Source organism: Bactrocera tryoni, chromosome 1 (genome assembly GCF_016617805.1).
Source record: "Bactrocera tryoni isolate S06 chromosome 1, CSIRO_BtryS06_freeze2, whole genome shotgun sequence".
NCBI lineage: Eukaryota > Metazoa > Arthropoda > Insecta > Diptera > Tephritidae > Bactrocera > Bactrocera tryoni.
Genome location: NC_052499.1, coordinates 76,683,247 through 76,708,536, shown reverse-complemented (window position 1 = coordinate 76,708,536; position 25,290 = coordinate 76,683,247). Strand labels below are relative to the sequence as shown.

Below are 25,290 nucleotides of genomic sequence, written 5' to 3'. Positions count from 1 at the left end.
GAGACTAGCGAAGATCTGAGAAGCATTTAAAAATATTCATACTTCAATGAACATCTTATATTCCAATAGTGTACAATTAAAAGGAAACTTTTTTGCTTTTTTTGGGGTAAAATAAATTCTGGAAGAAATTTTCAAAATTTCGTAAATTTCACTATACTTGTTTACCAAAAACTCCCTTATTCTGTGGCCTTTAAATTAGTAATTTCGTTTGATGACAACAACGAATCTCATTGAGTTTTTTCTCAGCCAACTTCACACTTAAACACTTTACCGTTATTTCCATAGCTGATATAGCAAACAGTTTCTTAATTTTTTTGGTGCTCTATCGAAAATGTAGGATCGAAAACAGCATTTTCGGCATATTTTACTGTTTTAATAGCAAAAGGGTAAAATACAGTTGAAGCAAGGCGAAAAGTGATATGTACGGGTAAGAAATGTTTACCGAACGTCGATATTGGTTTACAGAACTTCTTTCCAGCAATTTCGATCTTAAGCAAACACCTGATATGTGTAGGATTCATTTCGAAGCTTGACAATTGGGTTATTTATGTTGTTTGAAAGAAATGCGCTCGTAGATTTAACGACTATGATTTGCTTATCAAAAGTTTGCATTTTTGTTACTGCCGCGAAAAGTGGGCAAAAAAGGAAACTCACGAGAGCTCACTGTCTAAAAAAGATGAATCAGCTCATACTACTGCGAGGGTCATATATCTCATAAAACTTTTATGCTGTCTGCTTGGTAAGGTTTCAAAGAGACCGTTTATTTTCAGGTTTGCGCCGAATATAACACTATTAATTCTGAAGGATGTTGTGATTAGCTAGACAACTTCAGTGATGCCCTCAAACAGAAGAGGCAAGAATTTATCAATGGAAAAAAGTGTAATGTTCCATCAGGATATTGAGAGATCTCATACAAGTTCGATGAGATGCCATAAGCTTTTACAATTTGAAAGGTATACATATGCTACCTTACCCACTGTATACTCCAGACTTCACACCTTTAGACTATTACTAGTTCTGATTTTGCAAAATTTTTGGATGGAAGAACCCTCACCTCAAATCAATACGTCTAAAACCACTTGGACTAGTTTTTTTCCAATAAGGAACTAACATTTTATGAGCGGGAATCAATCTCTGGCTCGAAAGTTGCAAAACATATTCAATCAAAATGCGAAATGTCTAATTTTTTAAAATTAACCAAATTACTTAGTAAATCTATGCGAATTATTATCTCTTATACATCTTTTCAGAAGTATAATTTATGATTGAAAACAAGAGTATCTCGTAGACTGTCAAAGTTTTGATACATGCTAGAGTAGTTAGTAGCCAAACTGATTACTTCTTGTTCTCCCAAATATTAAAAATGGCCTTCTGAGTTGAAATCGATGTGCTCACATGGTTGTATTTGGGATGAGAAGTGATTTGTCGTGCTTATATCTACTTCTTAGTCCTTAATATGACTCGACAAATAATAGATCGTCGCAGAAAAATTATGTTTCCACGTCCTCTATGTCTTTTAGAAACATCCTATTGTGACCATTTAACACTTCGATGATGGAATTTTGGAGAAAATAAATCAAAAATTATTTTACCCTTTATCGGAAAATATACTAAGGATTTTTTAGACTCAAACTTCAGCAATTTAGTTTATTAATGTTCCCATTAAGCTATCAAAATGCCTCATAAGAATCATATATGAAGTCCTCTGTAAACAACTAAGTATGAGGCGAGTTTCGAACATCAATTTTGATGATTGAACCGTTGCTTCGCTGTAGCCTTTCTTAATGTCTAAGCAAAAATATTCTAGCATACGATAAGTATAACAACCATGTTTTTACTGTGATCATTGATTAACAGATAGAAAATTCTTTGCCACTGACCACACATAATCGCACCGCTTATTTGCAAATTAAAAAATTTACATTCGCAAAATAACTATGTCACCGAAAAACTTTGCTAAAAATAATACATGGCAGTCAAGCGATTGTCACACAAAAAAATCAAGAAGACCCACTGAGCTAAAAGACGTGCTTTATTAAAGCTTCAAGCTTCGCGCTTTTCGCAGCTCAAAAGCACGTTAGTCGACCAACTACCAAAGCAAAAATGCGTTAACCGAAAGTCATTATAGAGTTCGCGAGCAATATTTTATGGCATTTGAATACTAAAAAACTCAAAACAACAAATATTACAATTATAAGAAATGAGACATGAAATCGGGGTGCCGAAGTTTAAATAAGCACGAAGTTGTATATGTGTAAGTGTGACTCTTTTGGTGGCTCTGCAGGAGGGAACGAAAGTATAAATTGCAAAAATAGAGAAAACTGCGAGGGAAAGAATTTGAAAAATATAAAAGAAGGGTTAGAGTGAGGTTATGTTGACGCTTTCTATTTGTTTATTTCTTAGGAATTTTCCTCTTTTTAATGATGCGAGGCAGCGGAAACAACATAGCAGTGACATAAGTACACTAATATGCAGCGCAACATGGACACACTTACAAATTGCTTCAAGCAAGCGCTTGTGTGCGGGTGTGCGTGAGCGCGCCTTGGTTGCGTACGCCTTGCTTTCTGCGAGCGCTTTGTTTTCCAAGTACAATAAATTTACATTTTTATCGAAAAAGTTTCAACGTACGCGTAAAGTTTCAAAAATAAATACACGCATACATGCATACACAAAGCGAAGAGTGGCGTACTGAATGAATTGGAAAATAGAGCGATTCACCACACGCCAGCAGCGCGCAGCTTATTGGAGTTGAATGCTAAATTTCGCGCACATGTATATGTATGTATTGTATGTATGTGTGTGTATATGTGTAATGTTAACTATCGCTGCGTCCGTGATGCCGAATTGATAGCGATATCATTAACTCGAGCAATTCAACAAGATTGCTGTGCAACAACGGGTCCACGCGAGAGAGCGATGTAAGAGCGAAAGAGATAGTGCTGAGATGGTCACAGAAATGTGTAAGTAAAAATTTCTAGTTAAAAGTTAGTTGACAACGGTTACACTAAAATCTATTGGATCTTTACCGTTAGTTATTTTTGAAATTTATGCTCTTTCAAATACAATAAACCAATTGTTTATATACTTAATGATATATAGCTCTCTCATTCACACACTCAATAGTCTATTAAAAATGGTTATATGTGTAGTGTTTTGTTACGGGTTGTCACAGTTTCATCGCTACAATTCATTCCCTCAAAAGTATGATTGATACTTCTGTAGTTACTACCCCGAACAGTGTGTTAGAAGTGATTACAAAAGGAAATAAATGGAAATAACAAGATTTTAACTGATTGTGGTGCCATCATTTTATACATAAGCATTTTATTATTATTAAGGGGGTATTCTGGTCTAGAAATTTAAAAAAATCGAAATTTTTTTTATTTATATTTTCAAAGTTTAACTATTCAAGAATATGTGTGCAAGAAGATTTTTCTAAATTCAAATTATTTTCGGGGTTATAGGCATTTTTTTGACCCGGCATCCAAACTGGTTCGGCCGGAACTAATCGAACAAAAGACTTTACGCGAAACTTTAAACGTTTTTCTCAAAACTGACTTTCTCGGAACGATACCAACAATTTCTCAGTTTCTACTGGACTGATTTATTTGGAATTTTTATGGAATCTTTTTTATAGGCTTATCTATGGTTGGAACTAGCCCCATCTCCCACTATCCCCAAATTTTTATTTTTATTATTTTTAAAAAATTCGAAATAGTCAGAAAAAGTGATCCAAAAAAACTTTTTTTTCAGGCAGTCACCATTTTGTGAAAAAAATTTGTTCCCACTTTTCCGTAGTTCCTTCTATTGCGATATTGTTCTAGATTGATAATCTTTTTTTTTTGGTTCATATAACTAGGAGGGTTGAAATCATGGGTGGGGTCACGTGGAAACTTTAAAATAGAGTCACCCCACTTCGTCAGCTCATAATTTTTGAAAGTTTCTACTTTTTTAATTTTTAACTGTTTTCTGTACTCTTCTAAAATTAAAAAATAACTGATAAAAAAATGTATAATAAAAATATTAATTGCCTTTTTTTTACGACACTAAAAAAATTACCTGAAATTCATGCTTCTAGACCAGAATACCCCCTTAAAAAAATTTTAGAAATAATAACTTAACATATTACGAAAAGCTAGCAAAAATATTTGCTTCAGTTATACTGTAGCCATAATTTGCTTTACAAGTTCATTTCTTATTGCATAACAGAGTACAAACAGATTTTATCTTGATTTTGACCGTTTAGTTTACATGTCATCTAATTGATGTAGCGGTCCGATATCAGTGTTTCCAACAAATAAATAGCCTATTCGAAAGAAAATGTTGTACACTTCAGAATGATATCTTAAAAACTGAGTGACGAACTCGTACTATTCAAAAAGTAGTAGTGTATTATATCAGTAACGGATTCAGAAGGGAGAATGGGGGAAATTTCCCAAAATTTTCAACATGGAAAAATTAGTAACTGGAAAAATCAGGAAACAGTGGCAAAAGCAACGATAATCATCGCAGCTGTGTACAAATTTGAATTTTTAATTGGGATTTTTTGGCTATGTAATATTCTATCTGTAGCTCATTCACTCACAGTGATTCTTCAGAAAAAATCAATCGATCTGTCAAAGGCATCAAATATGATAGATACGCTGCTAATGTTCAGAAATCTAATACAAAAAGTTGAGGAACATTTTCGATTCCTTTATTCAGACACGAAAAAAATGGCGGCAGAACTGAAACGACGAAGAAAAACCAAGAATCTGCGGCCGACAAACAAAATGCAAAATTTTTTTGCTTGAGAACTTGCAAAGAATACTACAAGATCACAGTGTACATTCCTCTGTTGGATACAAACGGCGAAGATTTTCGCTTTTCTAGAGAAGTATTGGATGTATTTTAACTGAGAAAAAGAACTCCAGAAAAGTATGAGCTTTGGTAACCACAGCAATGGGAAATATTATTGACTGCTTGATAAATTCCAAGGCCTTTTCGATAATGAGAACGTTGTGCGACATTTGAAGCTCAAAGGTGAACTTGAGCACTGGCAGTGCCATTGGGGCAGAAGCAAAAGTCAAAAGACAACTAGTTTCCTACTACTGCAATGGAACCGTTAAAGAACTGCGATGTAGACCTATACCACATAATTCATCGTTTTCTTCGCATGTTTTGCACACTTCCTTCAAGCTCCGAACGCTCATTTTCGACACTTAGCCGCATGAAAACGTGGCTGAGGACGAACATGCTTCAAGATGGATTGATCGACCTAGCGTTGCTGCACACGCATCATGACATTGCAGACACTTCAGAAGAAGTTCCCCAAAGATTCCCAAATTTGGCCCTGATCGTTTTGTTCTGTTAAAATTTTTCTATTCAATTCACGACCTGACTATAATATTATACATTGTTTGTTTTTTCAATTTAGTTCGATTTGACATAAGAAGAACGATTTGAAAATTTTCCAACGTGATTACTATATTTAATATAATAATAATCATCATGTTTCAATTAAATGTAAAAAACTTTTCGAAATGGAGTTTGACATCCTAATTTGAGGTGAAGGAACAAGTAAGAGAGCGAAGGTTCCAAGTCTGGAAAATATGGTCGTTGTGGTAGCACATATCATTAAAGATACAAAACATAGCGGGTCTTCAAGTTTATGTGAGATCTCGAATTGATTAATTCTCGACTCTTCTAATTGTCCAACTGATCACAATACTCTTCAGAAATAGTCATATATTTTCGTACAAAGGCTCAAAAGAAACGATCCTTTTGAAATTCAACCAAACAGACTACAAAACCATTTTTTAGTGACTTTCGGTCTTAGAAGTGGTTTGAGCTACTTCATTTCTTAAAGACCATGATCTCTTGCATTTCATATTTTTGTAAATGGCACACTTTTTGTCGCTAATTGCTTTTGATAACCAATTCACAGTCGTTAATGCGGCTCTGTAAGAATATGAGGAACCCATAGTATGACAAACTTCGAAACTATTCCTCGACATTTTATTTGACTGTGAATGGTCATTGAAATTTATGGCAATCTCACGAGTTGTTATTCGACGATTTGCGTTAACAAACGACTTCGTTTTATATACATTGAATTGAAAAGTTCTTCAAGTGTGTGGGGCATCCTCCAGTTCGACATTTTTGGAATGAAACTTCGCAAACTATTTTTGGCATTGATGCTCGGGGGCTTTAATACTTTGGAATTTGTTAGAAGGATGGAATATAATAAATATAATAATCATGAGCTGTACACAGCAATTTACTTCTTGGATAATTAAATCCGTTTTAGAAATGTAGCTTATATTATGAAGGAAAGAATGTAGAACACATTAAAGTAATCTAGTTGTTACGAAAAAGTATTTCTTACTTATTAGAATATTACTATACATAATTGGATTTTACTGTCATTAAGATCAGATGGAAAGCTTAACGTCATATTGAGGTGACTTTGAAAATCTGTATATTAAAGTGCAATTGTTAGTAAGAAATGTGTAACTAGAGAGCATAGACTCAGTGGTCACACAAGTGAGTAGAGCCAAGAAGGGAAATAAATTAGACTTTCATTGATAATTATCAGATATTTTTTTTTTATTTAAGATATAATAATATTCATAAAACCAACTATTTTGAAAAACTATACTGATTTTTTTTGATTTACTAACAATGTTTTCTGCACACATTTAATTGATATTAACCTACTGTGCACCATTGACATTCTGAAACCAAACAGAAATAGATACAATACCGCCAAAGCGAAGAGACACAATCGAGCACACATCCTCAATGCATGCAAACGATTGTTTTAACTGTCGTAATAGTAGTAACAAAAGCTAAAACTACACTATCGCCAAGATAATGGCAGAAGGTTAAAACATCAAATTGTGTCATGGTCGCGAATAGTGGAGAATTTGCACCGCGAAGCGCATACTGATGTCCCACACACACACACATATGTGTATAGTATGTATAAAACAGTGCGTGAGTCCATAGAACATCGATGGCAGCAGAAATAAATAAATAAATCGGAAGCGGTGTATAAGCAATAGTCCATGTCAAAGCAGCAAAACCCAGAACAATAGTCGTGGAACCAATACCCATAATGACCGTGTCGCGGCAGCAATAACAATAGCGGCATGCAAAGTTATATGCCGTTATACAATTGCGACATTTAGTATCGCTGGTAGACAATAACGTTATGTGCGATGTGCGGGTGGGTGCGAAGGACACGGCTGGGCCGAGCAGTTTACGAAACTAACGCGCTCGCATTGACAAAGCTGCCAGCTCATATTGTTGTTATTGTCATCAAAGTCATTTGAGTTTGTCAACGCACCGGATGCTACAACAACAATTTCGCTTTTTCTATTCTTTCCTCGGCGCTGTAAATATATTGTGATGATTACGCAACGACTTTTGTGTTTTTTAACTATTTTGATAAAGCATTTTTTAGTTTCGATAATGTTATGGTCGATTAAAATTCATATTCCATGGCCGTCGTTGCCAATGAATTTTTTTTATTTATGTTAAAGACAATATTAATAATATTTTTTATGGTTTACTCAGTTTTTCAATAGCAATTTTCCCTTGAAATTTATTTATACGAGCGTCTGTATGTAAATATTATTTACTTGTTTACTTATAATAATCGTATTTAAAAACGATGAACTCTTTCCTTTTTCTTTGTAAAGTGGATGTCAAATGTGACTTTTAACTCGTAATTGCCGGGAATTTGGGTTTTGCAGTCTTCAATACATTTTATAAAACTTTACATATTAAACTGGTTTGTTTTACTTTGATACAAAAAAAAAAACGAAATATGTCTGTATGAAAAATATAAATATATTTTATTAATTGAAATTAAAGCAGTGAAAGACTTAAATAAATTAAACACTTCGACAAAACGAAAATATTTTTATTTAATAATAATAAAATAATGAAATGCTTAGTGATCTTTGAAAAAATTGAATTTGTTATCAGCGAATTAGTCTCAAGATTTCAAGAAAGAGATTTCCTACACTGTGCTATTTACTCATGAACTCAAGCAGCAGTTTTTAAATTAAAATGTCACAAAAAATCATTTATTTGAGTTAAGGATGCTTAAAAGCTTGGAGCATGAAGCGAGTTGCACCAAATAATCTTGCATTAGTTCGCAGAATATAAGTTAAGTTCAGTATTCGCTCCAATCAATGAAAAGTAGGGACTACAACTTCAAGAGCTTAAGGTTTTACTCGAATGCAAACTTCAAAAAGTTAAATTTGATTATATAACAGAATTATTAAATTATTATCTTTTCAATGTTATATCTTTCTTGCTCTGAATTATTTTGCCTGTAGCTTCTAATTCATCATTAAAATAGTGTATCAAAGCTGGTTACTGATGTTGCTTACAAGGTTGGCGAAGTCTCCAAAATAGTAAAGTGAAAGTTATTCTCTTTCTGCTCTTCTCTTCTCTGTTAAATAATGAACACTTGATTTTCTAACAGATGGCCCAATTTGACGATTTTCTTAAAAGTTAGTAAAAGGTTTATAAAAGTTCCAAAAATTGACATATGCATTTCAGAAAGTCTATTTCAAAACAATATGGAACCATAAAGCAATAACTTGCGAAGCTGCAACCTCAAAGAAATACAGAGATACAATTTTCATTATTATTGCCTAATGATAGACCATTTATACAAAGACTATCCTTGCAAGGAGAGTAAGTTGAAGATCAGATAAAAACATGTTTGGAAAAATTAAAAAAGTCCATTTTTTAGTTCAACGTAAAGATCGATTGGCAGTCAGCATTACAAACCAAACATTCTTTGGTAAAAGCCTAACATAAAGTTATCGTTCCTTTGTGAAATTACTGCCTTTCAAAATGTTCCCAAGGTTTTTAGTCATAATTTTTAATCGTCAATATACAAAATATTTAATTATTTAACAATATCTATTTTGTTCTCTTCAAAGTTATCCTCATCAAATGTAATACACTCTTCCAACGATTTTTCTAGTCCTCCTCCTAGTACTTTTCGACAAAAAATGCTTATTTGGGATGACCTTCAACTTCTTCAGCGATTTTCGTTTTATCTCTTCGATCGACAGAAAACGGGTTCCCCGGAGCGGCACACAGCGGAAATCACACATAGCCAAATTTTGTGAATATGATGGTTAATCGTTGATAATGATTCCATTTTTGGCTTTAAATTCGGTAACAATCGTGGCATGTCATCAACAATCTCTCGATCGTCTTTTTTTGTAGCACTTGTAGGTTTGTGTTTTTGATAAAGCAGAATCAGTGTAAACTTTTTCCAACATTCGCAACAATTCCGCACACAAAATTTGGTTAGAAATACAAAATTTGAGACAATTTCTTTGTTCAGTATTTCATCACAACGGACTACTGAAGTGTCCGACTTAAGCAGCTGCTGTAAAATAGCAAAATACAATTTTTGAAATATCATTTACCCAGTTAATTTAATTACGATTTCCAAGTGTTTTTTTTTTGTGCCAATGTATGTATATTGTGGACAATTTCTTTTTAAGAAATCAAAAATTTACTGTTCTGGTCCCAACTAGTTTTAGTAGAGGAACACATAAGAATAGAAATAAGAGAATAAGAGTTAATCGGCGTCACGACAAAAAAGTTAAACTAAACACCTACATTAAAGAATTATAAAGAGTATAATTTTGAGTTTTTGATACTCTTTTTTATGCTTTAGTTCAACTACTCTTCCTATAAAAATAACTGAAGAGAAATCTATTTATTTTTGCATAATTAAAATGAACCGATTTGCGTTTAATACGCACCGTTTTGCAGTTAGTTGGATAACTTGTAGCCCATGTGAAGGTAATTTCAAAATGCCACTATCTCAGAAACCCTCGTCCCTATTGACAAAAACTAAATTCTCATAAGATATTTTTGAAGTGAAATTTTCAGCGAAGTCATTTGCTTTACGCAGAAAGAAATAGTAATGACTTGACCTCAGATCCAGACTATAAGGTGGATGTATAAGAGCCTTCCATCTAAGCTCTCAGAGCTGCTGTCAAGTCACTATCAATCTGCGTCGTCCTGATGTAACTAGCAGGTATATTTTCAAAATTGGCAGCTTTCTTTATATCTTTCTTCAGTCGGCCCAAGCAAAAGCTACCGCCTGACCGGGCCGCAATGTTCGATGACTCACCGCTATTCGACCACCACCTTTCTCGCTTGGCATTGTTATAAGTCACCCAATTTTTATCACCAGTAACCATCCACTTCAGAAGTGGATCAAATATGCCGCGATTCAGCGGCGAATCGCAGAAGGAAACTCGGTCTATGGGGTGTTTTTTGCTAACTCATGTGGTACCCATACATCAGTATACTATACTTATATTAAAGAAAAAATAGCGACAAGGCACTTACTGGTTTTGTTCAAGTTAATTAGGTCCTAAAACCAATTTTGAAGTAATCTTCTAATAAAACTTGAAAAAAATTGAACGTTCCCTTATAATGCAGCATATATGTATGTATATGTATACATGGATTTTGTGTGTAAATATAAGGCTTTACATTTAAAGGATCAACATTTTTTTACCACACACACACACACCTACACAGAGGCACTCCCGCACAAATCAATGGAGCATTTAATTAGTTTAAGTAACTGCCAGGCATAAAAGACCAGCAACGATGAGATTTTCGCTGCCAAAATGCTATATGAAGAACTATAAAATAGCTTTTATGAAGCAAGCAAAATAAAGTTTCCAATGAGCACCAACAACAGCAATAATTTTACAGCATTTACAACGAAATTTTATAAATACGCGTGTGTGGATGTGTGAGAGTGTGTATGTGATAATGATGAGTGCGGTGGCGCGTGTTTGCAGGCGGCTGAACTTTTGTTATGAGCAAGGACAACAACAAAACATAACAGAAAATTAAACAACAACGAAGCAACAACAACAATGCTGTTGCCACAAAAACCGCAAAACGAACTGAAAAATCTTTGGAAATGATGACTGCGGTGGCCATGCCGCTGCCTCTGCTGTTGCGGATGCGGATGCCGGCTGATTGGCTGGTAAACGAATGAATGAGCGCGCGAACGAGCGAGGAGTGACGTCGTGCCGTTTGTTGGTGGCGACGTAGGCTGGTGTTTACCACAAAACGCAAAAACACGCGATTGTTTATGTTGGATAAAGTGGCGAGCGAGGTGGTTGGTGGAGGTGGAGGGCGGTTTAAAAGTTGGCCAAACAGCAAAGACAACGGGAATTGTGTTAATACACTCGGTTGATTCTGATGCAAAGTTCCGTTATATTGTGCGACTGCTTGCCCTGCGCTTTGTCGTACGCTTTGTGGGAGTTTACGCTCATACGCCCCACAAATCATCGTAAAAATCTTTCGCTTCCGAACATAATGCCATTGTTGGCGCACACGCACACACACACATACACACATACAAAAGTACCTAAATGTAGCAATGTTGTTTATAATTGGCGTATACAAATCAAAAAAACCAAATTTATATATGTGAAGCATAAATAGATGTATATATGATGATATGTATATGTACTCACACAATTAAAGTAAGCTGTGAAGAGAAAGCGTCAAATTCGTCAGATGTTTAGGGTGTCAAAATTTGTTATTTATGTATATATATATCATATATATCATTTTATTACTTATAAATATGTTACTTCCGCGTTTTCTGCTCTTTTTGCAAAGTTTTCTGAGTTTGCTTTCATACGAATATGTATGTAGGTGGGGGCGTAAGCATTTGATAACATCTGTTGACGTGTTTGCTGCTTTTTATATCACTTTTCTTGAGGAACGCTCTTATAATGCTATTCTTATTTCACCAGTGCATATGATAGTGTCTAGATACTAGGGTTGCCCTTAAAAATCGAAATAAGCAGAATAATTGAAATATTACTATAGAAAATGAAGCCTCAACTCAGTAAATATAGAAAAAAAAATTTATACAAAAAAAATTTTTTTTATTATTAAAAAATATCTTTTATGGTGAAAAAGTTCTCGGTTACTATTTATTACAACTCGAATAGATCGTACTACCAAATAATACAACTCTGTATAAGTTTTATCCTTCCATTTTGTATTCTGCATAAACGCAAGTTACTCGTTGAATAAAAGCCCATGAGTAAAGACGTGACTTTCATTGTGTTATTTTTGGTGATCCTCGATAGTACCTACCAACATTTTATTATTTTAAAAAAATTATTATTAAAAGATATATTTTTTATTATTAAAATAAAAATTGTGTTATTGAAAATATATGTTTTATTATTGAAAAAAATTGAAATTCATTAAATCTTAAAAGAGTGGATTATCATAACCATAGATAGCTTATAGCCTCTCATCGAAATGAAGCATCTTATCGAAGCATCTAAGCCGACTTTCACCTAATAATTTATTTAGACAGGTTACGCGATCTTTTCTGTCAGTATATCACACTGAATAGCTTTGTGTGTGGCCGTCCGAATTGGTTAGAGATGTTAGTTAATAAAACATATTGTAGAAGATTCTGAATTCTGAGAACTATATAAATAATTCTGTGAAGATAGTTAGAGATCGGTCTGTGCAGTTCATCAGTAGAATCAATTAGTGGAGACTGTTAGAGAGAGATTGTTGCTCAGTACCCAAAATAATCGTACAATTTTTATTAACAGCACTCAATTGATTGATTGAATAAATCTTCAAAATTTTCGGAAAAAGTTATAAAAGGAAAAGATTTATTTTTCCGAAATACACACTTTTTACCAGGATTTTTCCATATTTATTTAAAAAATTAGAAAAATGTATGAAACAAATTCTTTATAAATTTCATTGAATCCTAGCAGTACTTTACTAATCATACCGAAGACGGTATGCAACAAAAACAAATATCCGATAGCATCTTAGCGGCAGATTAAATTTGCCTTCTTCAATATGATTTTCCTGTCCATCGTTACGTGTGTCTAAAAGACTTTTCAAATTATTGATATTTCTTTGATGCTGCCTGAAATCTTTCGTCGATCAAATCCAACCATATTCATGACTTCGAAAATTCCAAAAATTAGACTTATGCATTATTATTCTAGTTTAAAAACAAACGCATTTGATTCAAAAACATGACTATCTCTTCCGCTTAGTATCTCTATCAAATTTATTAAAAAATATCCCTTACGTAGCATTTTACTTACAGATGTACTTTTTTCTATGGTAAAAACGCCCCACTAGCACGCATGCATTCACTTACAGCCATCAAACATCCGGATGGTCCCCACAATTTACTGTTACACCACTGTATTCATGTTGTTGCCTTGTCCTGCCTACTGGTATCAACTTTTCCTGGATTCCCATTTTATTTGTGTCAATGCTTAGCGCTGACAAACATTGTTGGGCGTTCATTGCGACCGCGTAACCTGCCCTCCTCAAACACAAACACACACAGACGAACCATTGATAGCTGGCAGCCGGCAGTGACGCCCACACATTCAAGCAACATACTATTATCTACTACTGTATACAGTTAGCGGCAAGTGCCACTTCGATAATTGTATGTTTGCTGCTGTTGTTGTAGTTACTGTAGTAGTCGTTGATTGTCGTCAGCGTTCACGATGATAATGATAATTATGATAGCGTGTCAGTTTTGAATGGCCGCCGTTGAAAAGCGAACTTCGAAGCAGGGGACAAATGGGACAAACACTCAGCCAGCTAATGAGGGCATTGACGTTTGTACAGATTTTGCTTTGGCGGGGAAGTTATGACGTGATTGTGTGACGCCTATTGAAGTGATTTGCTTGCGATGTGTGTGTATAAGTGCCTCCGTAAGTGAATAGGTGTCTACATACCATATATATGTACATATATGTGCTTATAATATATATTTTTCGTTTCGATATAAAAAAAAACCTCATTACCTAATTTGAAGCCATTTAAACTAAATAAAATATATTTAAAAACTTTATTTTGTTCTTTCATTTTCTAATATTTTTGAGGAAAATTACCGCTAAACAAAAATTTCCTAAGAATAAATATCAGAGCTCCACATATTGGGTAGTCGAAAAAGTCTTTTCGTATTTGTCAATAGATGTCGTTGCAATCGTAAATCTCCAGTGCTACTAACCACATTGCGTCATATGCATATAGCATTGGAAAGGTGAGATTAAGCTTCATTTAACCAAAAAAATTAAATTCGAGGAAGTTGAAAGAAACCTACAACTGTTCAAAAATGAATGAAAATAATAAAAAAGTTCGCTTTATTTTGAAATTTTTGTACAAAAAAGAGAAGAATTTCATGCAAGCCATCAATGAAATTTGTGAAGTTTACGGAGACGATGATGTATCAGTTCGTGTAGCATAATAGTGGTCCACTCGCTTCCGTTCTGGAAATTTAAAGATTGACGAGGACCGTTACATAAGCAGCCATGACATCGCTAAGGAACTTAAGATTCATCTTCAAAAGGCTTTGAACCATTTAAAAAAGACTGACTACAAAAAAAGAAGGTCGATATTTGGGTACCATATGAATTGTCTGCGAAAAATTGTGTGAACCGAATTAATATCTGTGATTCTTTGCTGAAACGAAATCAAATCGAACCGTTACTCCTGTTACCATAAGACGAAAAGTGGATCAAGTACGGCAATAATGCTCGAAAAAGAGCATGGTTCAAGCGTGGAGAAGCTCAACAAATTGTCGCAAAGCCAGGATTGACTCCTTGAAAGGTTATGTTGAGTGTTGGGTGGGATTGGAAAGAAATCATCAACTATGAGCTGCTCCAGCCTGATCGAACGATTGATTCCACGGTTTACTGTCCAAAAACTGATGAGATTGAAGCAAGCAATCGAAAAAAATGGCCAGAACTAACAGACCACACACATCTTTGATGACTCGGCAAAAACTGGAAGAGCTTGACTGTTCGGGATACTATTGAACCCTATAGAACCTTTTCCCAGGTTTGTTCAGATGGTCATCCAGTGAGCATAAGCATTTTTTGGGTACCCCCGAGAAATGTTAATAAGTAATGACAAGCGGGCAAACATAGTTACAAAAAATTTACTTACATAAAATCGAGACTTACTCAAATAAATCGATTGTAGCGAGTTGGCTAGACATCAGCCAAGAACTAGAGCAATTCTTCAAATTCTTCACAGTGGACCCAGGTATCATATAGAATAATTAAATATAAGTTATGATTGTTACTGGCTGCACTTGTCTCGATTTTACCAAGCAAAGATATTTCGGTCTGGATAAAATCAAAAAGGCTCAAACAGAAAATCAATGTCCTTTCAGCAAAGGCGTAGTAATATGTTAATCGCATTAGTAGGTAGTGAAGCTAAACCATAAGCCATAGATGACAATTGGCTATATAATTTTCAGATCTTTCTGACAATAAGGTGTTTTAATGCCAAAAAACCGAGCCATCTTGCCGGCTAGGAATAGGTCAAACCAACTTTCTACACCCTCTCTTAGTGAACCGTACGTAAACGAAGGTCCTCTGCTTCGAACAAACAAAAAGGTACTGATTAAGAACAATATCTAGGCTACAAGGTTGGTGAGACCGGTTGCTGTTTCCCAAATAGCTTTTTACCAGTCTTGCAGCAAGAAGCCGAGCTTTGTTAGAATACAAAAATATTGCTCGTTTCCACGATAATCGGGTCTACGTAATCGGACTGGATTCAAATTTTTTAGCCGGCCAAGTCCCTCAACTTTGCACAATTCTGCCGCTACTACAACAACAACAAATATTATTGCCTCGGCCATGGCGCAATTCTATTTGCGGAGTTGTCGTTCGTAGTGTTCCGAATTTTCTTTGTAGGGTTCAAGCAGCATTTCTGATATGCAAAATCGACTTTCAACGTCTCTTGGCTTCAATTCATGTGACCGATTTACTAGCTTTGAATGTATCCGGCTGCTTTTAAACATTTTGCTACGACAGCTTTAGTGACTCGCAAATATTCTGTGGGCTCTTCTTGTGTATGACAACAATCTTCGTCGAGTAATGCTTTCACTTCCTCAATTAAAAACTTTTTTGGCCATAAAAAATATCAATTATTAATTTAAATGGAACAAATTAAGCCCATTTCCTTCATTTATTCAATTTGTTTTCTCCCAATCTAAAATTTACCAAAAAATATAAGTTATTGTACTGAAAAGTCAGCGTCAGCGCCTTAGACTGAGAATCATCATATTACACAGTACATACATTCATACATACTTGTGCATATACTCTTATCGATTTTAGACATGCATGCGTTCCTCTCTACAGAAAATAGAAAGTGTTAGAGAAGAAGAAGATATTCAGAATATATTGCCATCTGTTAGAATAAGAAATTTACACACTTTAATCCTTTCAACGCCGTAAATGTCTGTAATTTATGTGCACTCGTGTGCTGAGAAAAAGATTTTGAGAGACTACAAAAGTTGTGAGGTTTCTATGCAAACATAGATAGCAGCGCCCACGAGCATGCAACTTAGCACAGCAGAGAGCGAAGTCTTCCCAACACATACATACTTATAAAAGACTGTGTTTTTAATCTTATTCGGAGGAAGGGTGGGGGGGACGAACATATAGCAATTACTTATGAGTGTGTTGATAAAAAAGTATATAAAAACTTAAGTATTTACATACGAACTTAGGCACTTACGTATATTTCTTTATATGTATATGTATGAGGCATCTCTACAAGCTCACGAGTGTATGCACTTTACTAATCCGACATGGATTACCTAGCATACTTTAAGGAACGTGTGTACAAGATGGCGTCTAGCACCTGTATTTACATAGATGTTATATCTGTATATACATTTGAGCCTCATGAGTATATTAGGCTCCCTGATCGCTATGTGGTAGCTGATTGTCTGTCTGTAGTGGCACCATGTCGATAAGCTCAACAAAAGCCTCCGGCGTCTGGGCGACAAATGTGAGTGGCAAAATTTATGACTGTAGCAAGCGATGAAGATGAGATAAAACAACAAAAACTCACATATATTCTCGCTTAATAATAACTGCTGCAACAATATTGCTGGGGAGTGTTAAAGAATTATGCAGCGACTGTAGTTTACAACTCCAATGTGCATACAATTGCTAATAATGAAGTCGGCATGGCTGCTCTATAGCTCTTTGGAAGTTGTCCTGGACTATAAGCGTATGAAATTTCATTGGAATAGACACACATGTATTGGTGTGAGTAGGCGATAAGGAAGTTCATATGTGTTTGTGCTAAACAACTGATATAAAGTCATTGGATGAATTTTAGTTACATACATTTAGCTCAAATCTATATTTCTTATCTTTATTTGTTAAATTATTTATTTATCTGAAAAAGAGCAGAATTAAAGCTCTTTAATGACATGAGCCTCAACTTTTTTTGTCAGAAATTTTACTTCATACAACTTTTTTTTTGGAAGTTTTTCGATAAATCCAGCAGTACAATAATTTTTTTCAAAAATATGTGTAAAGCCTGAAGAATCAAAACGGCAATATTGTAGTCAAAGTCAAAATTGAGATCTCAAACTTTCTGGGATTTTTTTTTTAATAAAAAAATAAATTTTCATGTGCACGCGAAAAAACAAAAACAGTTTTAAATAAGACACCCTAATGTTTTTCTAATTTGTATTTTGATACATACATATGTATTAGCTGTGTGAAATTGGTTTTCGGACAACTTGATAAGGATATCTTTATGTGTTTAGGGACTACATGGCGTATGAGCAATTTCCGTGTACACAAAGTAACCAATTTAAAGTCCATTTCCTCACACCATATTCGTACACCAAAACCAATAAAGTAATAATTTCACGTGCTGTATGACCTACAATATTCTGCTGAAGCAATTGATTTTGAACAATGATGTATAAATTCTTTCAAATTGTTGAAATTTTTTTTTAAATAGATGCTTTTTATCTCCATGACTTTTCTTATTTAAAAATCAAAAAAAAAACATAAAATTTGGTTGCACCGAAGCTATAAGAACCATCACAGGTACTTTACTCGCAGGATAAAAAGCTACAAAAATATCTCTAACTTCATTTTGATTGGAAAAGTAGAGTCAAACTTTATAATTCTAATTTCACACAAACTCCCATTCGCCGAAATATTCTCTTTTTAGGTTGGTATGACTTATTTATAAGTCAAATGTCACACCAAAATAATAGAATATTGGAAAAGGCATTCGGTGATACTTGTTTGTCGCGAGTAAGTGTTTTTGATTGGTAAAAGTAATTCAAAAAGGGTCGAGAACGGGTTAACGACGAACCACGTCCAGCACGACCATCAACATCAACTGCCGATCAATAAGCCAACAATATAAAGGAATTGCTGATTGGCAATCTACAGTCAGAGATCTTACTGCTATTATTTGCATATCGAAAGGCTCAGGGAAAACCATTTTGAAAGATCATTTGGGCCTAAGAAAAGCGAAAGCACGATTGGTTGGAAAATCACTAAATTTTTTCGAAAAACAGCGTCGCGCTAGTCTCTGTCAAACAATGCTTCCTGACCACCAGAATGTCAAAAAACATGTTTTTACCTGCGATTAGTCTTGGACCTCTGCTGCCGACCCGGAAACAGACAAGCAAACGGCCAAGAGCAAGCCATTAAACGTTGGCACAAGTGTATAGGGACCAAGAGGGATCACTTTGAGGAGGACGACATATATTTTAAAGAATAAATTAAGAACTTTAAAGCTATCAATTAAGTCTTACTATTTTTTGCTATTAGTAGTTTGTCAGCTATACGCTGTAATGAACCGATCTAAACAATTTGTTCGGATTTGGCAAAGTTGCTTTGAACAATAATCTGTAAAATAATTTTTATTTTGTTAAATAAAAAAACCGTAAATGCAAGAAATTGATTTTTATTGATCAGATTGTTTGAATCCTATATCCTATAGTAGTCCGATACAGCTTTTTTGGGAGAAAAAATGTGCACAATTTCTCAGATCAAAAGCTCAAAAGCTGAGGCACTAGTTCGTATACACTATATAAAAAGAAATGTTACAAGCTTTTTGGCAAACTAAATATACCTTGTTTAATATGTAATACTATAAATTTGGCTATGTCAGAATTTCGATTAATTTTTGATAATATGCATATCCATACGAATCTTTGAAATAATATTTTATGAGCACAATATACCAAATTTTCTGCTGCATCCTTTTGCAATGGAAAGCGATTGAGTTGAGAATTTTTATATAATAAATATTTTTTGAAGTGTGTACATATGTACATACGTATATACCGTGTACTCAATATCCTACTCAGCTTACAATAATATGAAGAAATTTAAAAGTTAATTAATAAAAAAAATTGGATTTTCAAATTTGTATTGAGTTCCCAAATTTATTGTTGTTTTTTTATTACTTCTCAAATCTTATCTTACGTCGATAGCTAAGATTGCAATTTTGAAATTAGATCAACTTTTTGAAAATTATTAAGATTTTTTTGAACTGCCTTCACAGTTTATATGTAAAGCAAAATACAGACCATTACAAAATTAATCACGCACAGTTGCTGCTCGCTATGAAATATGGTAACAAGTCCACACATACATATGCAATATATGTAACACTTCTTCAAGTGCAAAGCAATTTGAATGAATGACCCTACCTTATCTGTCGACAAGCAATCTCGCTTTGACCGGCCAAATGATGTGAATGCGAAATCGTTTTTGTCTGTTAACCACACATTTCGCAATTTATATTTATATTTTATAGATATTTTACGCTTTTAACAACAACAGCCGAAGAGGGATCCGGCTTCCTTGCGCATATTTGCCATGCTGAAAGCGCCAGCAGATACTCAAATGTATTTGCAGACACATGCTCTTCATGTATCTTTGTGGAAATTTATTTGCTTCCACAGTTGTTATTGCTACTCAAAACAACAGTAGCAATAACAACTGTTATGTTCTGCTCCTCCCACCGCGCCACTTACCACCGCAAATATCTTATGAAGTGTTTATTTAAATATTTTATAAATTTTTCATTCGTGCGCATTTATTTTGTGCATAATTTTTCACACATTCCTGACACTGAATACAACCATGCGAGCAGTAATACCAATAAAAACCACACACACGCATACTCACATAAACATTCAAAACCATTCAAGCAAGCAGCGCATGTGGCAGCAGCAATTGGGCAGCGTTGAAGTGTTGCTGACTGGATGGTGGCACCACCGACGCTGTGGTAAAGGTAGCCGAAACCTGCGCTCCTAAGTGTATGTGTGCATGTATGTGGATGTGTTGCTGAAGGCGCATAAGTGAGTGGCAGCAAGGTCGCTGTAGCACCACAACTCCAAATAGCTCCCTGTCGTTTCGTTTTGCAGTTGCTTCTGAGGGTGTGTGTGTTTTGGTGATGCGCCAATTTTGCTGCCCTCTCAATAGCTACAGCTGTAGGTCCTCACTGGTATTTCACATTTCGTCTGTCCAACACTCGAACGATGGGACCAAAGCAGGCATATGAGTGTGTATATGTGTTTCCTTTGGAAGAGTGCATAAAAATTTCACATGCCACATCAATTTTTAACACGCACCCACATATACGCCGTTATAGAAGCCGAACATATTTGTGTGTATGTATATATGTGTGACATATGAATGACTGAATGATTGCCCCTACACATACACATCTTCATACATATGTATGCAGATTTATAGCTACAAAACCGAGTTCGCTGCCGCAACTGCTCTTCCACTCCCCCTATCCCTTTAATATTGCTTCGCTGCTCTTAACAAGTAAAATACGCATTCAAATTAAGGGAAAACGTAATATTTTGTAATATAAATGAAAATGTATTCATTGCCATTTTTTCGCTTCAATTGCTTGAGGTAGCTGAAGAGCAATGTAGAAGCTTATGTGGGTTGGTGGGTGGCTGTGGTCGGCGAGTGAGTGATGGCTTTGAGCTGTCAACGCCTTTGGTAGCTACAGTATGAGGTGAAGAATGCATAATTGTATTTTCATATATATGCAGCGAATATATGTTATAAGCAGGTTGAAATATTTCACATTCATTTCTAATTTAAAAATTAAATAAAAATTTACAAGAAGAAAAATCTAGAGCATTTTCTTTTATAAAAAACCGAGCTTAAATACTCTATGTCTCACTAAGAGTTAATTATGAGTATAAGGAAATAATTGTGATTAGCGGAAAAATAAAATCGGTCTCTTGTTTTCTATATACACATCGAATATTTTCGGAGGACTGACTTCAGAGACTATTTATTTTCTGAAATTAGGAATTTGTCGACTTTTAGCATTATTTCTGATAATTCTTTCAATCAAAGAACCGAATGTTATAACCTGTCGTACTCTGTAATGAATTGCTCAAGGTCAGTAAAAGATAGCTACCATTAATAGTAACCTTCCAAAGCTCTGCTACTGGCTGAAAGGTTTGCTGCAGTCCTTATCAGTAGATTTTTAATAAAAAAGGGACGGCTGTGGTTTGCTAAAACTACCCTCTTAGCCAACTTGATAACAAAATTTTCACTAAAACTAAAATTATTAAAACCGAATTTTTTAAAGATTTTTCCGGACTTCAATTTAAAAGTATATAAACATTTGTATTTTTTGGAAAAATATTCAAATCTTTCACTACCTCAACACTCAACGTCATGAATTCGAGGATACCGTAAGTCATAAAAATCTTAATTACTACTGTTTTAAAAGTGTTCAATTTGATTAACTAATCGTCAGTCATACAAATGTTTCAATACTAACTCGAAAAACGACAAACTTGTAAAACTAGAAAATATCTTTTAACGCAACTACATCAATTTTACTACTGAACCCTAACTTCTTTCCACTCAAGCTTACGACAGTACTTTAATTTCAGTAGTTTATCCTTTATCCAACTCCTCAACATTTTGTAGAAAACAATTATGTAATTTATGCGTCATAAAGCGAAGCTCAGCACTCAGCTGAAATTACTCATACGTCACGTACATCAATCTTTAATCTCACTTATGCAACTGTAGATTTCTTATTTTGATGGATCACCGCTTGCTACGGAGACATTTGCTAACTTGCAGTGATTAAGAAAGTATTTTACCGAGAGACTATATATGTATGTACATCAGTGAACTTACATGTAAACATATATACAGATATGTATATGAACCTAGAAGTGTGTGCGATTTTTCACTGCAAGAAGACTTTTAATTTATAATCAAAAGCTTACATTTGTTGCAGGGAATAGTTATAACTTTATTGCGACATTTGAAAATAAAAGTTTAGTAAATTTCGTGCATAAGGTGATAATATAAATAAATAAGTATGTAAGTAAGGTATTTTGATTATGGTTCCCGGGAGTGTATTTTTGTGTCAGAACTTCTTATCATATTTCCCAGAAATATAGTTAATAATAGACGATTAAAAGACATTGAAACAACAATTCAACAACTTCAATTCAAATGCAATTGAGCAACTGCTAACAACTCAATCTACCAAACAAAAGTTCAATATGTCCAAAATTACTACAAATATATAGTTGAAATACAATTAGTGTTCGATTAGTGCAAAAAGGAAGTTAAATTCATAAGTCATACATTTTTCACTAAAATTTTTTCTTACTTGTTACTCCGTTCAAAGGGATTAAAAAAGCTTTTTTTCTTATGAAAAGCAAATCGTTTTGATTCCAACACATTCATAACTTCTCTATATATTAAAGCCAATATTCATTATATTCTGCACAGGCTATTTTAAGTTTGACACAATGCTTGTAACATCCTGGAACGTCAGAGATCCTATAAAAAAATATATCTAAATAATCAGCGTGACAAGCTGAGTCGATTTCGCCATGCCTGTCTGTATATACAAACAGGTTTAAACCCCTAAGACGGCCATCATTCCGTTCACGAGACGTAGGTCTGTGCTTGAACTCAAGAACGTTAGGTGGTTGTACACCATGATCGTGCGACCGATAATCATGTATGAAGCGGTGGCCCGGGCCTCAAAATCTTCGGAAACATCAGTAGGGCTCAAACTATCGAAGCTGCAACGACTCGTTAGTACACTTTACTACAAATAACAGCAGAAGGGTGTGACAGAGGTAAAGTAATCTTTTCCCAGCGGATGAAAGAGTTAAGTGGTACAATTCCCTTCTCCTGTCCCTTGGAGTGAATTAACCCAAAAGGGTTTAATGTTACCCGTGACAGCTAGATTGAATGGAATGGATCAACTCTTGAGCTACTGCTTGTGGATAGTGCAATCAAATGATACACTGACAACTCGAAAACGTCGGAGGAGAAAATCTCCATATCTATGTATGGCAAGTTTTCCGAGTATTTTTAAGGCATAAGCACGACCCATAGAGACCATCAACCACCTACCGCAACTATCGCAATGAACGTATAACCATGTTTAGCTATAGTCAAGCGACACTTAAGGCAATCTCCTTCTATGTAATCAAGTCGGTACAGGTGCAGAACGGCTGAATAACCTAGTGGAACGTAACAAAGTGCAGCTCATTTGTGTGCCCAGTCACATAGTTATAGACGGGAATGAACTGGCTGATGAGCTCGCCCACTCCGCAGCGTCCACTAACATGGTAGGACCTGAACTCTTCACTGGGGTGGGTCCCGGTACCATAAAGGAGCTTCTCCGCATGGAAGAAAGATAAAGCAGAGATAGGCATTGGCAACTACTACAAGGCATGCGAAATGCCAGGTTGTTAAAGAGGCGTTATAACCTCAGTAGGTTTAATTATGCAATTAACCTCCCTAGGGATAAACTCAGACTACTGATCGCATTCTACACTGTTCACTGCAAGTTGAAGGAGCACTTACATAACATGCGCCTATCTTCTTGCGTAAATTGGCGGTTCTGCGACATGGAGCCTGAAACACCAAGACACTTCCTAAATGACTGCATAAAAGTTAGCAGACGCAGGTTAAAGTGCCTTGGCTCCATGTAGGAATCACATCACTTCACAAGCTACCAGCACCATATTGGACTTTATCAATATACTGGGGCTAAGTGATTTAGTAGAGGGTGCAATAGATCTAAGATCGCGGTGATACCTTGTTTACCAATCAATCAATTAATCTGTAAATACGATAAAAAGTTCTTCAATATTTGGGATATCGACCAGAAATTCTTCACCAAGAAGCTGCTAATATTAGTCATCATTCATTACATTTCTGTCAATACATATATTATATAATGCCATAGGTCAACAATGAACCAAAATTATACAGATCAGTTGTGTATCAGTGCCATCTAACAAGAAATTTTCCAAAATATATAATAACCGGAGATTCGTGAAAAGATTGCAAAAAACGAAATTAAGCGGGAATAGATGTCATTCTTCATGTTTTCATCTAATATATTTCAATGTATATAATTGTTTGCTGCTAGTGGCTCATTAAATATGAAGTGATGACCTTGAGGTCATAAATATTAACACTGCTCGGGCAATAACTTAAACGGATCATTTAAACCATTTTACTATCGGGCTTATGACATAAGGCGTTTTGAAATACCTTTCCTATTATATACTTGCATGTAGGTGCTATCGATAACTGCAAAACGAATATGACTCCATATGCCTCGAAGAAAGCGACAACAATAATTAATGATCCCACTCAAGTTCTACCGAATAAGTGTACAATACTGGGACACGCATTTATTACATATCTATATATATGTATGTATATGTACATATATATATATACACCTATGTGCAATTCGTATGTTGGGTTTCGCTAAGTTGCCCCTTTCAGTTTCCTTTGCTCGGGCGCAACTTTCCACGTGAAATCAAGGATAAACGTAAGTGACAAAGTTTTTAATTTAAAAAGTTAATACGTGCGCTAAAATTAAGAAGGACATTACTTCACAGGGAGACAGCAAGGCTCTATATATATGTAGATATGTATGTCTCAGAACACTTGTGGCAAAGCTCAGACATATACTTTTTGTGTAATGGAAAGAACAATTTAATTTAACAGCTTTTGGCCTTGAGATGAGGGAAATGATAAAATAATTTTGACACAGATTTTCCAATTAAAATTTTGGATAGGTGAGTTAAGTGTTTGTTCAAAGATGTGTGCGCAATTCTGCTGAACTTACTATACACATTTTATTTGGAGTCTGAATGTTTTAGGTAACCAGAATTAGTATTGGACTGTGTAAAATATTTACGATGACCACTTGCCAAAAAATATATAAAACTTTAAAAATTGAGTCTAGTACGTTTGGAAATATTTATTTTTTAATGTATTTATATTACTAATATTTTTTTTTTTTTTTTTTGAAGACAAAACCTTGACCCCTAAGAGCATCTCACAAACAAATAAAATTATTTTGCAAGAGAGATAAACGTCGATGATGTCTTAA

At 34.7% G+C, this 25,290-nt stretch overlaps 1 protein-coding gene across 1 annotated transcript in view; it reads right to left on the bottom strand.

Moving 5' to 3' along the window:
• The window catches only part of LOC120779132, a 201,335-nt gene that overhangs the window by 164,109 nt on the left and 11,936 nt on the right, over positions 1-25,290 (bottom strand). The gene's annotated exons all lie outside the window — the stretch shown is intronic.